A 15,846-nucleotide genomic window follows, 5' to 3' on the forward strand; every position below is an offset into this window, starting at 1 on the left:
TTTCAAATTGATGACTTTTCTTCCTTGACTCATCAGCTCTGAATTCAGTAGCTCTGCTGGTGCGTCTTCTTTTGCACAGAGGATATAAAATCGTGTGGTTGGCGGGGAGTTGATCCGTATCCTTTTGACCGGATTCCTTCTTCTCTCTGAGTCAACAGTTGCTCCTGAATGTTCGCTTCTAGGAGATGACATCTAGAAAATGGATCCTAGGATTCCAGCGCTATCTTTTAACACTGGTCTTATACATCTCTCTTTTTTTTTGTTTAATGCATTAATTATCCATCTACGTCATCCTCATGACCAGCAAGATTAACCACAATTCAGTTTTCAGCTTCCATATTACCTTGGTCTTCCACTCCGTACATTATTTTATAGATAAAATAACAGAATTATACAAGAGTATTTTTATTTTTAATGCTTACTTACTATATTTTATTTGAATTTTTCCATATAATACATTCTGATAGTATTTTTCCCCTCTCTCAACTTCTTCTAGATCCTCCCCATGTCCCTACCAACCCAACTTCAAGTTTATGGTCTAGCATTTCTCTCTCTCTGACCCCATAGCAATTTTACTGGTATTTCAAGACAGGGTTTCTCTGTGTAGCAAACATCTCTAGCTGTCCTAGATCTCTCTTTGTAGACCATGTTGGCCTCAAACTCACAGAGATCTGCCTGCCTCTCCCTCTGAGTGGTGGGATTAACGGCCATGCCCAGAGGCCCAACAGCATATTTAAAGAACTGCATTATAACAGAAATGTAATATTTTGTTTCATTCATCCATAATGGCAACTTGGAAGAAAATGGGATAGGCCAAACTAAAAGTAGGTCACTGGATCTGGGACTTTGGAGGGATTTGGATGAGACTTCCAGGAGCCTAAACAAGGTTACATACAGAGGGTGTTCATAGGAAGTTGGGAACTCCCCATGCAGTGGTCTAGGAATTACATGTAGTAGTAAGAGCGGCGGGGCTGCGTCCCCAGCACCCTGGCAGCCTGGCTAGCTTATGACCGAAATAACAACACACAAACTTTATTCATTTAAACACTGCTTGGCCCTTTAGCTCTAGCCCTTACTGGCTAATTCTGATATCCCAATCAACCCATCTCTAATAATCTGTGAGCACCAGTCTTACCGGGAAGATTCTAGCCTATGTCCATCCTGGGTCGGAGCTTCATCGCATGTGTCTGCCCGGGAGCGGGGCATGGCGTCTCCCTTAGGCGTCTGCCCCCGAGAGGAGAGCTGTCGAGTCTGAGCTCACTTCCTCTTCCTCCCAGCATTCTGTTCTGTTTACTCCTCCCACCTATGTTTTAACCTATGAGGGCCAGCCAAGCAGTTTGTTTATTACTTAGCCAATGAAATCAACAGATTGATATATGACACTCCCACATCAATTACAGACCAAGGCTTACTGGTAGGGCACTGAGGGAGTTAGTAAAGAGAACGTCTGGATATCAGCCATAGGAGTCAAGAGAAGGAGGGGAGGCCAGTGTGGGAGGAATGGGAAAACTGAAGGATTAGAATGCTCACTAGGGTTCGGGAGTAGCTGGAAGGGCTTTAGGAAGCAGGAGGGATGGAAAATTGCAGGAGAAATATTGCCAGGTGAAATGAGGATCTGAGGCAGAATCCAGAAGACAAGCTACAAGGATGTGTAAAAGAGTATGAGCAGCAAGGAGAATACGTACCAGGTGTCGAATGAGTTGACCCCATAGACCCAGCGATAGCTGAGGAGCTGAGGAAGACAATTAGTCAAAGGTCCTGGGTCTGAAAGGAAGCAGGAAAAGTGTTAGAACTTCCCCTATCTGGACCCTGAAGGGCTCATCCTTGCAGGAAATGGATTCTATTCTTCCAGAGCGGCACTGGAGTCAGGGCTCCAGCAGCATCCTTAAGGGAGGCCCGCATTTGTGGAGAGGATTCTTTCTGGATGAGGAGAATTAGAGGGAGTGTGTTTACCGTAGCATAGGACTATTCCTGGCCAGATTGAAAAGGTGTAGGAGATAAAGATGGAGCGGTAAAGGGAAGTGTCAGGTTGCCCATTTGAGGACTATTTGCCTGACTTTCCCTATTACTGCAAGTTAAATGTCCAAAAGTACAGTCCATCTGAGGATGGGGATATGGAGATCAATAACTAAAACAATCTGGCAATAGTCAAAAGTATCTGGCAAGAACCAAAATGATCTGGCAAGTCTTTACCTAGAGACTTTGGAAAATAGGTAAAAAGGAAAATGGCTGACCAAGTGGAATGGGGAATGTGGCCACTAAATTCCAAGACATTGGGAAAAGAACCGTTTTCAAGGGGAGCTGAAGGTGTTGAGGCGTGATCACAGACTGAGTCCTGGAGTAGAGAGGTCCGGACAGAGTATTCTGACACAATGCTTTAATTGCACTGGCAAAGTAACATGGAGCATATAAAACTGGAAGGTGCTAATGTAAAGACTGAACAGGAGGAGGTGGGCGGGAAGAAGCATAAAAAGAACTCAAGGTGAAAATATAGCATTCAAATGGAAGCAAGAAACATCTCAAGAGTTCTCCAGTGACATTATTCAGGGAAAATGGAGATTACAGGCCTGAAATAACAGAGAAGGAAACTACTCTGGCATGGATTGGGGGACAGTCTTGTCTACAAGAACTAGTTCCAGGACAGGCTCCAAAGCTGCACAGAGAAACCCAGTCTCAAAAAAAAAAAGTGAAATCTTGCCAATATCAATGATCTTTCTCTCCATTCCCCGTTAAATCAAGCAAGTCATGTGTATAGTTTGTTCCAGACCCAATCAGCGTTTATCTCTCACCTTGAGTTTGGCCTCTAATTCACAATGATTAGCCTGCCTCTGCCTCCTGAGTGCTGGGATTAAAGGATTGCACCACCACTATCTGGCTAAGAATTTTGGTTTTTTGTTTGATTTTTCAAGACAGGGTTCTCTGTGTAACAGCCTTGGCTGACTGTCCTGGAACTCGCTCTGTAGACTGGGCTGGCCTCAAACTCGAGCTCAAAGATCCATCTGCCTCTTCCTCCCAAGGGCTGGGAGGCATGTACCCCATCGCCTGGCTAAGGTTTCACTTTTAAGAAACTGAAAAGAGATCTATGTACAACATGAGAATTATATTAATAAAGATATGTTTATTGGCTGCTGAGTTATGAGGTAGGTACCTTTTAGAGACAAACTACTGTATTAATGTATTTTCAAAAAGTACCCTTTCCCTTCTGCAGCTAAAACCTTATGGGGGAAGTAAGCATGCCCAGGTGCTTTCCTTCTTGCCATCTTCATGATACAAGTTGAGCATACCCCAAAGTGTCCCTTCTACCATGTTGACCTTTGAAATGTGTGCCTCCTAACCCCTAGCTGAGCATACTTGAAAATGTGCCCGCTGTCTTTCTTTCTTAAACTGAACATGCTCAGAAACGTATTCCCTGAGTGAGTGTTCCGGAGCATGCACACCCTGAGAGAGGATGCTGCTTTAGGAACAAAGCGACGCTGCTAGTCCCTTGCATGCTGCAGGGAGCAGACTTCCCTCCCTGTCATTTCTTGGTCATGCCTGTTTGGATTTCGTGCTCGCCAAGTTGTGAAACCACTGTGCTTGGTTACGTACCATGTCTGAGATCCATGCTAAATGAGTTGATGTGAGTGAGTGCTTAGCGCCAAAACATGACCGGCTCTGTGAGATGATAGGTATGCTGATTTGCTTCACTGTGGTTCCTCCTTTAGTCTTTGTATGTTGTCAGTCACGTATGTTATATAGCTGAAACATATACAATAATAACCTTTTAAAAGGAAGAACCATTTTTTGAATATTTAGGGGTTTTTTTTTAATTTAAAAAGAAATAATAGCCTTTTAAAACCTTTAAAAGGAAGTCGGGAGTAACTATGATAAGGCAGTGAGGGCAAAGGGGGAGTTGGAAACTAATATCATTAGTGTTTTTAACAATGGCACAAGAAAAAGTGCTGAAACCATACATACCTACGTGTGTGTGTGCATGTATGTGTATGTGTGTGCGTGCATGTGTGTGCGTGCATGTGTGTGCGTGCATGTGTGTGCGTGTGTGTGCGTGTGTGTGCATGAGTGTGTATGTGTGTGCGTGTGTGTATGTGTGTGAGTGCATGTGTGTGTGTGTATGTGTGTGTGTATGTGTGTGAGTGTGTGTGTGTGTGTGTGTTGGTGTATGTATGGGTTCAGTTTTTTGAGACAGGATCTTGCTTTGTAATCCAGGCTGCCCACAAGGCCAGGCTTCCTTAAATCTCAGGATGATACTCCTTTGAATGCTGAGATTACAGGTCTGAATCGCCATGCTCAGCTTATATGACTACTACTACTACTGTTTGGAGACAGGGTCTCACTGTTGTATTGGCTGGCTTTGAACTCACAGAGGTCCTCCTGCCGCTGCCTCCCAAGTGCTGAGATTATAGACATGTGCCATCCTGCCAAGCCTCATATTATTTTAAAGGCATTTGTACTAGTTGGATAAAGAGATTCTTTCTTATCTAATTGGGAAAAATACCCCAAAAGTTGTAGTTTAATGCCATCTGAGAAAAGAAAATGCCAGGATAATCTTATGATGATGGTACAGGGTCTCTTAGCGTGTGACAACTGAGTACTTGGAGGAAAGCAGTGAGATGAAGTCAGGACAAACGACACATCCAAAGAAGCACTCTCTAATTCCCGAAAGTCAATATTTTGGCCCTTTCTGTCTCATTTTGGCCTGTAATTTAAATGCAGAATTATAATTATATTTGCATGAGGCTGGTCCTACATAAAACCAAGAGTGCAAACCGGTCTAGGAATAGAACCAGTGTTTCCATATGAGGAAAAGGCTACCTCACCTCTCAGGTTGTCAGGCTCCCAGCTACATTGCTTTCTTCACCATCGCTCCTATGGTTGCCAGCAGGACGGGTTTCAGATCTTCTCTCTTGACCTCCTGACGTAGTCCTTCACCTTTATTCATAGGGCAGACCCTAGGCCCTAACTCGAGGGTCATTAATCGTATATCGGGGAAATATTTCCTCACACAAGGTCTGCATAAATTTGCCTGTCTGGCTACAGATGATTGGCCAGTAGGAAGAGACGAGGCAAAAGTCAGATACAATGGCAACAATGAAAAGTGAGCATACTTCCATATGGTAAGAGGAGATGTGTAATTATAAAAACAAGAGAGGAAACGAGGCAGTAATAGTCTGAACTGGGCAATATCGGGAACCATGTTTGACTTCGCATCAGCATCTAAGGGAATGATTAGCCTGTGTGATCAGGAGAGTTTTCGGTCATGTGGCATAGTCTGCTAAGAAGCAAGTGAACAAACGCAACATTTTTTCAAATTCCCAACCAAAACGCTTAAAGTAACCCACAAAATATTTTAACTTTTCAAGAAGTCAGTCTCCCGGGTCTGGATAATTCATATAAACAATGTATGTAGGAACAAATGTTATTTTGGCAGCAGATACAAAGGTTTTCTGCTCAGGGTTGTAGCAGGCGCATCGCTATGAGCTAAGTGATCGCCTCAGGGCATGGTGGGATTTCTGTCGTGGGCTCGGATTCTCACTGTGATATTTTTGTTGTTGTTGTTTTTAATTAGTGCAACAAGAGCTCCCTGAATTCCTGTCCAGTGCAATGATTCATTCTGCTCATCGACAGGAGCTGTGGGTTGAGTCATGTTGCTGTGAACCCTGATCTCCAAAGCTTGTTTAGAGCTAGCTAGTGGTCTCACTTTAACTCACATTGATTTGATTGTTATGCTTTAAGGGAAACAAATTTTGTTTTTTGCAGAACAGTTTGCTCAACTGTATCCTGTTGGAAAAATTTAAAGCTAAAAGTACCGGATGTTTTGCCTTCTTGTGGCTAAATTCTTCTTCATCATCAATGTTAAAGAAACCAGAAGCTTTGCTTTAATGAAAACTTATGCACCTCTCAGTTGGAATTTTGCTATACACTTTCTTCCTCGTTGGTTCCTCTGTACATTCTAATATGAGGAGGACTGTCTGCTCAGGTTTGGTCCCGGTCAACCAAGTCTGAAAAAAGAGCATTACTGGAAAGCCTTACCAGGTCACTTTTCTCTTCCAGGTGGTGGGTTTGGCTCAAGACTTTGTTTTACAGTACCAGGAATTTAACCTAGAGCCTCCCATATGCTAGTCAGGCATACTACCACTGAACTATATCCTCAATCCTGTTTCATCTTTTTAAGTTTACGACATTAGACTCACCCCCTAGAACCTAGGCATGCCTCGAACTTGTGATCTTGTAGCCTCATCCTCTTAAGTAGTGGGATTTCAGGGTCAAAACTTTTATCATTATAACTGATCATGTGCAAAAAATGAATCTTTCCACGAATTTATTCATTTAATAAGTTTTTTATTTGGTCTCTGTGGTGCTGGAGGCAGAAGGATTATGGAAAAAGTAGAGCAACATACAAAGATGGACTATAGGGTCCATTCATTTCATACATATTGAATACCAGTTACATATGAAATGCTATATATATGCCGTATATATCAGTTATCTATGATATGCTAAAACTTGACCGCATAACATGACTAAGAGAAAATTGTTGCGCTGGCAGATGGGTTCAGTGGGAATTTGATTGATAAGAAAGACAAGATACCCTGGGATCAGTTCCTAGCACAGGGATCGAGGTGGGGACCACAACAAACAAAAGCTAATTGAGAGAAGATGTATTTTGATTGGGATGACTTTGGAGTTTGAAGGGAACTTATTGGTGGGACACTAACTTCGCTGAAGACTTCCTGGGTGAAGTGGCTAGTTTTTGTGTTTGAGACAGGATCTTGCTGTGGAACCAACTTTGACCAAGTTTGACTTGTAGCACTCCTGCCTCAACTTCCCAGGTGCTGGCAAATCCAGGTGTGTGGCGTCACACCTGACTTATCATTTTATTTTACCTTGAGATAGCCTCGCTATACAGCCCGGGCTAGCCTTGAACTCACAATCTTTATCATTTAGCGTTCTGAGTACTCCTGGGATTACAAACATGTACTACTATGGCTGGATTAAGGGATGCCAGTTTTGACAAGCCTTTTAAGGAAGTTTAATAATTTAGTAAGGGCCCAAAAATCATGAAGAAAAGTCTCGTAGGGTAGGGAGGATTTTGTTACATACTTTCATGCGGTATATTGCAATAAAGTTTGGATTTCAGAGAAATTTTTCTTAGTTGGTTTTTTGTTTGTTTGTTTAGTATTTAACTATCCTTAAAATTTTTGTCATTTAGCACTTCAATACTGATATATTTTCAGCTCACACAATCTCATCTGGCTTGGGAAAGAATTTTTCCCCTCTAGGTACCACACTCTTAACCACGACAGACATTTGCTTAAAAGGGCACCTCCGCTTTCTGTCTTCAAATGTAATTTTATCATCAAGTGAAGCAATTTGCATATCATTAGTTAGCTTGCATTTTTAGATTTTATTTTCTGAAAAGGTTAATTCTAATCAGCCACTTTTGCTTAATTGGAGTGACCAATTTGAAATACTTCATTTAGAGTCTCAGCCTTGCTAGCATTCCAAGACATTTTCCCTCCCTGAATGGAGAGCTTGAAGCTGCAGATCAAGTGTTAGTGAATTAGTTCGTTAAATTGGAGCTGAGAGTGGGCCCTCCTGAAGCTGCAAAGGAGCTGGCCATGGCCACAGGGCAGCCAATTAACTCTTAACCCTGTGGGTAGCATGCTGCTGTTGTTTGTTGGGGTTCTGTGTGGTCTTGTTTTACTTTTCTTGCTTTCTGCCCCACACTCCTCCACCTCAGCCCCCGCCCCCCCCGCCCCCCCCCCCGCCCATACCTTTCCTGCTGGCAAGGTAATCAAACCCTTTGTGCCCATCACCCGGGTGCTTCCTGCTGCCACCGGGAAAAAGTCATTTCCTTTCTCAGAAGACTAGATCTTCAAGATCCGAGGTTGTGAAAAATCAAAGTTGCAATATTATGGAGTTGAAGTCCAGAAGTTATTGTTTGGTATACCTTATGAAAATGTCCAGATATGTTGAAATCACCTCCTGGTGTCTATTGTAAAAATGCTTCAGTAGGAAGTAGGTGAGAATATAGGAAAACGTCTCATTTGTATGTGTGTGTCTTTTCAAGTTAGGCTCTGCTTTTTCCTTTTCCCTCATAGATCATCTGAGTGTTTTTTAAATTTGTAGTTACCCTGGGTTTTCTGTAAATTTTGGTCGAATCTCCATGTCATAAGCGATGTGGTATTTATTAGCTATAGCATAAATCCGAGTTTATTGGAAGTGAGTGAAGAATTTTTGCTCTTTTAAAAGGAACTGAGGGAGCTCTCAGTAGCAGGAACCTAAAGAGCCTAGAGACTCATGTAACTAAGGATACTTAGTTCTTTTATTATTTGAAGACTAAAATGTGTTCTAACTTAGATTATGCAACAAGCGAGGTAGAAATACATCCAGATAAATCTTGCCTTTCTTGGAGCCATTGCCTTATAAGAGGCTTAACAGAAGAGATCAGTATACATTTAAGATTTTTTTTTAATTGTGGAAGTGGCATGGGGAAGTGATGGAGGTGTTTATGCATGCATGGGCGTGTGTGCCTGTATGCGCCTGTGTGTGTGTGTGTGTGTGTGTGTGTGTGTGTATACTCGCCTCAGCTAGCATATGTGCAGGCTATTGGTTGACATCAGTGTCTTCATCACTTTCCACATGATATTTTAAGACAGGGTCTTTCAACATACCTGATGCTTGCTATTGGCTAGGCTGGCTAACCACTGAGTCCCAGGATCCACTGGTCTCCCTACGTTGTGCTTACACACCTGTGCCAGCACACCTATCTTTACTGGGAGTTCTGGAAATCTCAACTCAGAGCCTCATGCTTGCCTACCAACTGCCTTACTTACTGAGCCTTCTCCTCATTCCTCGTGTGAAACCTGAGTCTTGCTTTAATTTTTTCTTTGATCCACTGCTTATCAAGAATACAACTGTTAATTTCTAAGAATAGATTCATGGAGCAAGAATTTTTCTAGTCATGTTGTATTATTTATTTCAGACCTTACTGGACTGTAATATAAAGAAAATGCCATGTGAGATATTTTTCATCTTGAATTTAATAAAGATTTCTTTTAGGCCAAGTATAAAGTTAATTTTCACAAAAGTTACGTGGGCATTTGAAAAATTAGTTATACTGGTTTGTCCAATTTTCTATATATCTATAAGTTTATTGTTTTTTAATTTGCATATATTTTCTATTTTAGTTGTCTAAGTATGTGTATTATACATTACTATAAATAATCACCTCAATGCTTAGTGCCTTGAAATCATAAAACTTAGTATGTAAGAATTTATGTGGGTCTGAAATTTGGGTGCAGCTTAGCTGTATGCTTCTGGTCCAGGGTTTCTCATGGGATTATTGTCCAGGGCTGTGGTTATCTGAGAGGTTGACTATCAAAAGAACCCATTTTCAAGAAGACTAACTCAGGGCTAGAGAGGAAACACAGTAGTTAAGAGCACTTGCTGCTCCTGCACAAGACCCAGGTTTGGTTCCCAGTACCCACATGACGGTGCACAACCATTTTTAATTCCAGCTCTAGGGCGTCTGATACCATCTTTTGACCTCTGAGGGCACTGTACACACATAGTGTATGCATATATATACACGTGCAGACAAGCACATACACATAAAATGAATAAATCTTTAAATCTTTTAAAAGTACAAAAAGAGATGGCTAACTCATATGGCTCTGGGTATAGCATTTCACTTCATTCCTAAACCCATGGACCTCTCCACAAGGCTGGTTGAACCTTCTCACAACCACGGCAGTTTGTTTTCCCCAAAGTGAGCAATCTAAGAGGAGAAACGGGAAGCTTCACTGTCTTCTATAATTTAAGTCTCTAAAGTTTCACATAATCACTTCCACTTTCTTTCTGTTTATTAGAAGCATGTCATTAAGTCTGTCTCACTCAAGGGGAAGAAAATTAGACTTCATCTTTCAAAAAAGTGTCAAGAGCCCGGCGGTGGTGGTGCATGCCTTTAATCCCTGCACTTGGGGGGCAGAGGCAGGCGGATCTCTGTGAGTTCAAGGCCAGCCTGGTCTATAGAGCAAGTTCCAGGACAGGAACCAAAAAGCTATGGAGAAACCCTGTCTCGAAAATAAAAAAAAAAGTGTCAAGAATTTATGGAGGTTATTTTAAAGCAGTGATTAAAGGCAAACATTCACTACCTTTGTATTGTTAAACAATTTCTTCTTGCACTTGTGGTTAGAATATGAGGCAAATATTTCTTTTCTGCATGTTGATTACAAGCTCATAAAATGTATATTGCTTATAAAGGGCTTTTTATCGTGTTATAATTAAGCTTTGTGATTTTGTTAAATGCTTTAATTTTTAGGGTGCTAGGGGTCATACCCAAGCCTTCTATGTGCTAGACAAGTATTCTACCAGGGTCTCACTATGTCAATCAGGCTGGCCTTGAACTTGTTCTGTAGTTTGAATTAGCCTAAAACTTGTGATCCTTCTGTTTCCCCAGTACTAGAATTGTAGATGCTGATACTACACCCAGTTAACATTTTAATCTTAAATTCCATTTTGTCTCCTGTTAATATTTCTTTTCTTGTCTTTTCTTTGTTGTATTTACCTGTTTTCAGTCTTCTCTAAGCTATTTATATATTTATCTATTTTTAGAATAATATTTACCTGAGTTTTTGTTTTAATACATCTTTCATATTTTAATGTTCGCATGTTTGAAATTTTTCTTCTTTACTGTTTATTTTGCTTTGCTTTGTTTTTTTCCTTTATATTGTTTTGATGATTTTCTTTTTGTATTATTATTATATTTAAACTTTTAAAACTAATTTTCAAAGTCGTGTTTGAAAATTTAGCTTTTCCCCATTTATTTTGATTACTTTCTTATTCTTGATATTTCTAACCATTGTGTGTATTTATTAAATAGTTATACATTTATTTTTACACCATATTTCTTGCTTAGGGTTACTACTGCTGTGATTAAACACCACAACCAAAAGCAAGTTGGGGAGGAACGTTTTTTGTTTGTTTTTGGTTTTTTTAGCTTATGCTTCCACGGCACTGTCTAGCACCGAAGGAAATCAGGACAGGAACTCAAGCAGGGCAGGAGCCTGCATGCGAACTGATGCAGAGGCCGTGGAGGAGTGCTGCTTACAGGCTTACTTTTCATGACTTGCTTAGCCTGCTTTCTTATAGAACCCAGGACCACCAACCTGGGGGTGGCACCACCCATAATGGGCTGCGCCCTTCCCCACCAATCACTAAAGAAAATGCCCTACAGACTTGCTTATAGTCTGAATTTATGGAGGTATTTTCTCAACTGAAGCTCCCTCCTCTCTGATGGCTCTAGCTTGTGCCAAGTTGATATAAAACTAGCTAGTATATCATGGTTCTCTTTTACTGAGCACAGCATCCATTTCTTATGCTATTTATTTATTTATTCATTCATTCATTCATTCATTCATTCATTCATATATTTATTTATTTTTGAGACCAGGTCTCATGTTATTTAGCTTAGACTGGCTTTGAACTCTTTATGTAGTTGAGAATGACTTTGAATATCTGATTCTCCTACCTCTATGTCTCAAGTCCTGACATTGTAAGTGACTGCCAAGTGCCTTAGCACCACAGTTTTGTGTGATGCTAAGGACTTCATGCATACTGTGGTGGTTTGAAAGAAAATGGCCCCCAGAAAGAGTGGCACTATTAGGAGGTGTAGCCTTGTTGGAGAAAGTGTGTCACTGTCTAGGCAGGTTTTGAGGTCTCTTTTGTTCAAGCTTCCTTCAGTGTGACTATCAGTCAACTTTTTGTTGCCTGCAAGATGTCATACTCTAAGCTCCAGCACCATGTCTGCCTGCATGCCACCATGCTCCCTGTCATGATGATAATGGACTGAACCTTTGAACTGTAAGCAAACCACCCCGATTAGATGTTCTCTTTATAAGAGTTGCCATGGTCATGGTGTCTCTTCACAATAGACAACCTAAGACACAAGCTAACATTCTACATCTCCAGCCCTATTTTTTTTAGATCCTGAGCTTTATTAATTTCTGTCTCTTCAATCTGAATAATGTATTTGTACTTTTAAACAATTTCCTCTTCTGTTTCTAGAATTCTTGCTTAGTGCTTAAATGCAAGTTTGATGATTCCATATTGAGTTATATTCAATAATATATTTGAAGGCTAACAGTTCATAGTTGTATTCTGTAAACAGATTTTTCTTGGGCTACTAGCTCCCCACAATAAAAACAACATGGGGACTTATTATTAATTAGGAAACCTCAGCCTTAGCTTAGACTTGTTTCTAGCTAGCTCTTATAACTTAAATAACCCATATTTTTTAATCTGTCTTTCCACAGGCTCATTATCTCATCTCCATTTTGCTCCTCCTGCTTCATCTGTGTCTGGTTGGCAAGTCCACCTTTCTTCTTCTCTCAAGACCTCTCTGTCCCCAGAAGTCCCACCTAACCTCTTTCCCTGCCTAACTATTGGCCGTTCAGCTCTTTATTAAACCAATCATGGCAAAGACACATCTTTACAGTATATAAAAAGATTTTTCCACAATATTTCCCCCTTTTGTTTAAGTAAAAAAGAAAGGTATTTAACATAGTAAAACTATATACAGTAAGAACAATTATCAGGTAAGAATTATATTACAATATCCAGTACATTTGCATTTGGCAAATTCAGAGAAAATACTATATTATTTATCTTATCTCAATGAATCTAAAGTTTTATTCCTAAAACATTTTCTATCATAACTTGCATTACCATCTTAAAACTATCTTTTTAGACCTCAAAACATTTTCTTAGATAAACTAAGCTTTTATGTTTCTCAATCTTATAAACTTTACATCTCTTATGTAAGTTTTTTCTGAATTAGGTAACAAGAAAAAATGTAAAACTATAACTACTTAATCTTCAATTCCCACCAGAGACCTAAGAAGGATAAAATATTACTCGAGTAATCAGAGAAAACAACTTTCGAAACTATGAGAAACTGCTGGCTGCCTGGACAGTCACCCAAGGTTCCTCTGTAACATTGGAGCATCTATCTTTGACCTACAGGCTTAAAGACTTGACAGATCTTTCTGTGAAGCAGTAGTATGAGGGACTGTCCTACCATGTCTTGTCAAAGTTCAGTAGTCACTTTTCTTTGTGTTCTGCATGTCCACTTTGTACAGCATACTGTCAGCAGTCAAGGCAAGGGAAGTTTCTTGTACAAACGGCTAACTTTGCCTTAATAAAAGCAAACTCCATATGGAGGTTCTTCAATGTCCATCATTCTTTTCTGAAGTAAATTGGTGCAGCCAGGAGCAGATGTCTCTTACTCTCATGAAAAGACTTGTTATTAAAACAGTTAAATGCCAAATTATTTATGTCTTGAAAGTGTGTGAAGACCATCTATATATTTAGAATATGTCTGTGTTTGACCTTGAAACACACCTAATATGACTATAAGCTTGATTGTTACAGACAACTAACTAATAACCTGTCTTTCTTTATTATCTAAAATAGCTTTTAAGGACTAAAACTTTACATTTTTAAATGAGCTGTGTAGGTACAATACCTTAAACAAAAATAGAAACATATATAGTATAACAAAAATAACCTTAAATTTGTATCAATTTACAAAAATCCATACCAATATTAAAATATTTGAGACTAGTGGTTGTTCAAAAGGAGACTCAACAATCCACCCTTTTATCTCATTATTTCTATATTATATTCCCGCTTTCCCTTCAGGAAGAGATCCCTGAATCTAATCTCCTTTGTTTAGCTTTCTCCCCTGACCATGACCAGTAACAATGTGTAACCTACCCCCCCACAAATGATGACAAATATCCATAGTCTACCTACCAACCAAAAATATCCCACCATACCTATGGGGAATGTGGGTGTTGTATTCTCTAGACAGCTTCCTGTTCCCTGTGGGTAATCACATCTTTAGGGTACCTGAGAAAATTGAGATAATGGTCAAGTCCTGGGAAAACTAGCCATAACATTTGCTGTCTGTTCTTTGTGCAATGGGAAAGTGCAAGGCTTATCTGTAGCCCTTGCCAGAATTGTCTGTGAGGCCGGACCATCTCAGCCAGCAGCTTTGAAGCTGTTGTGGATGCAGAACCCTGAGGAAATTGCAACAGAAGCACTATCACCTGGGCCACCCATTGCTCTAACACACAAACTTTCAAAGGTAACATACATATCTGGGTTAACACAAGTATGGACTATATATATATATATATATATATATATATATATATATATGAGTGTGTGTGTATAATATATACATATATACACACACATATATATAATATATTGTCCACAAGTCAGCCAAAGATGATTTTTTTTGTTTTATGTCTGAGCAGGTAAATTATATGCAACCTGTCTTGTAGTTTCTCTAGGTTTATTTCTTTATGTCTATAGCCAGGATTTTCAGGGAGCCTTTCCTGATCAAACCTGATCTCTATCAACCTTGAAGGAATCCACAGTCTTTCATTTTCTGTGGAAACAAAAGCATAACCTCTCCCCAAAGCAATATATTTTCTGACTTCCATTTTAAAGTTAAAGCATTTCTATAGTATCTAGGCTGGTTTAATTCGGCACTCCCTCTTACAATCCCATGTCTCTCATCAGCTGTTATTCATCAGGAATCAAAATCCCAAAGTCAACAAGACACCATATAAGATTCTGACTTTGTACTTTCCAAGTTTATGTGGTTTATCCTTTTTTATATTATTTTATTTTGTCTTTAAGTACTTTATCTTATTATTTATAAACAATTTGTGTTTTCTATGATTGTCTATACCCATTTCCTTTTCTTTTTAAGCCTACACACATTTTTTTGAAACACACTGTAAACTGTTTAGAGGGTTTTTTTCCCTACCTGGCTCTATCTTTACTGAGCACCTGCATTGTACTCTGACTGCATGAGACAAATCCTGAACTGTCATGCCAGCTGCCACACAGCTCAGATTAGCACATGGTACTGGCACATGGTACTGGTAACTGGTCCCAACATGCAGGCAGTGGTTGGTGACTGCAGCTCTGTATGTCAAGCCTACCCAAAAGAGAACTTGGTCACCAGGAAGCCTCATTTGGCTCTGTCTTCCAAACTTCTTTTTTTTTTTACTTCTCTTAGGCCTTTTGTGAATATATGTGGCCAGATGTTGGGTACCATGTGTAATGAGTCTTTCTCAGTCCTGCCTGCCAGCTCCCAAATAACCACATGGAGACTTCCTATTAATTATGAAAGTTCGATCTTTGTTTAGTCTTGTTTCTAACTAGCTCATATAACTTAAGTTAACCCATTTCTATTAATCTATGGGCTGCCACGTGGCTCGTGGCTTTACCTCTTCTACATATCCTTCTTCCTCTACATTTGGCTGGTGGCTCTGCCCTTTTGTCTTTTTCTGAGACCTCTGTGTCTGCCTAGCCTCTTTTCCTATCTAACTATTGGCCATTCAGATCTTTATTAAACCAATCACAAGGCACTTCGTCAAAGATACATCTTCATAGTGTACAAAAAGATTATTCCACAACAGTATTCTTTCCTCTTAGTCTTTCCCTGACTTGAAGGCATTTTAATTGTTATTGTTGTAACTTGGTTAGAGTATTTTGTTGAGTGTGAAACCTATGAGGGCTATCTCTCTAAGTGCAAGCTCATTGAATACAATGGCTTTGTATTATCAACTTGATTGTTCCTTATACCTAAAACTATGCTTGGTATGCATGTATACTTGCTCATTGCTTTTGTGGTACTAAACTACTACATAGTTTTTTCTACCCTGAAGAACCTTTGAGCCCTCACATATCTGTAAATATTTTTCTGCTATCCTTACATGTTAATGATGTCTTTGTTGATATAGAATTCTTGACTCATAGTCC

The 15,846-nt window shown here is 39.8% G+C and overlaps 1 protein-coding gene across 1 annotated transcript in view; it reads left to right on the forward strand.

Moving 5' to 3' along the window:
• Positions 1-15,846, forward strand: part of LOC121441308 (serine/threonine-protein phosphatase with EF-hands 1-like) — a 107,584-nt gene that overhangs the window by 60,614 nt on the left and 31,124 nt on the right. The window lies entirely within an intron of this gene.

Source organism: Microtus oregoni, unplaced genomic scaffold (genome assembly GCF_018167655.1).
Source record: "Microtus oregoni isolate MIOR12 unplaced genomic scaffold, Mior012 000074F_ref0000038, whole genome shotgun sequence".
In the NCBI taxonomy this organism is placed as follows: Eukaryota; Metazoa; Chordata; class Mammalia; order Rodentia; family Cricetidae; genus Microtus; species Microtus oregoni.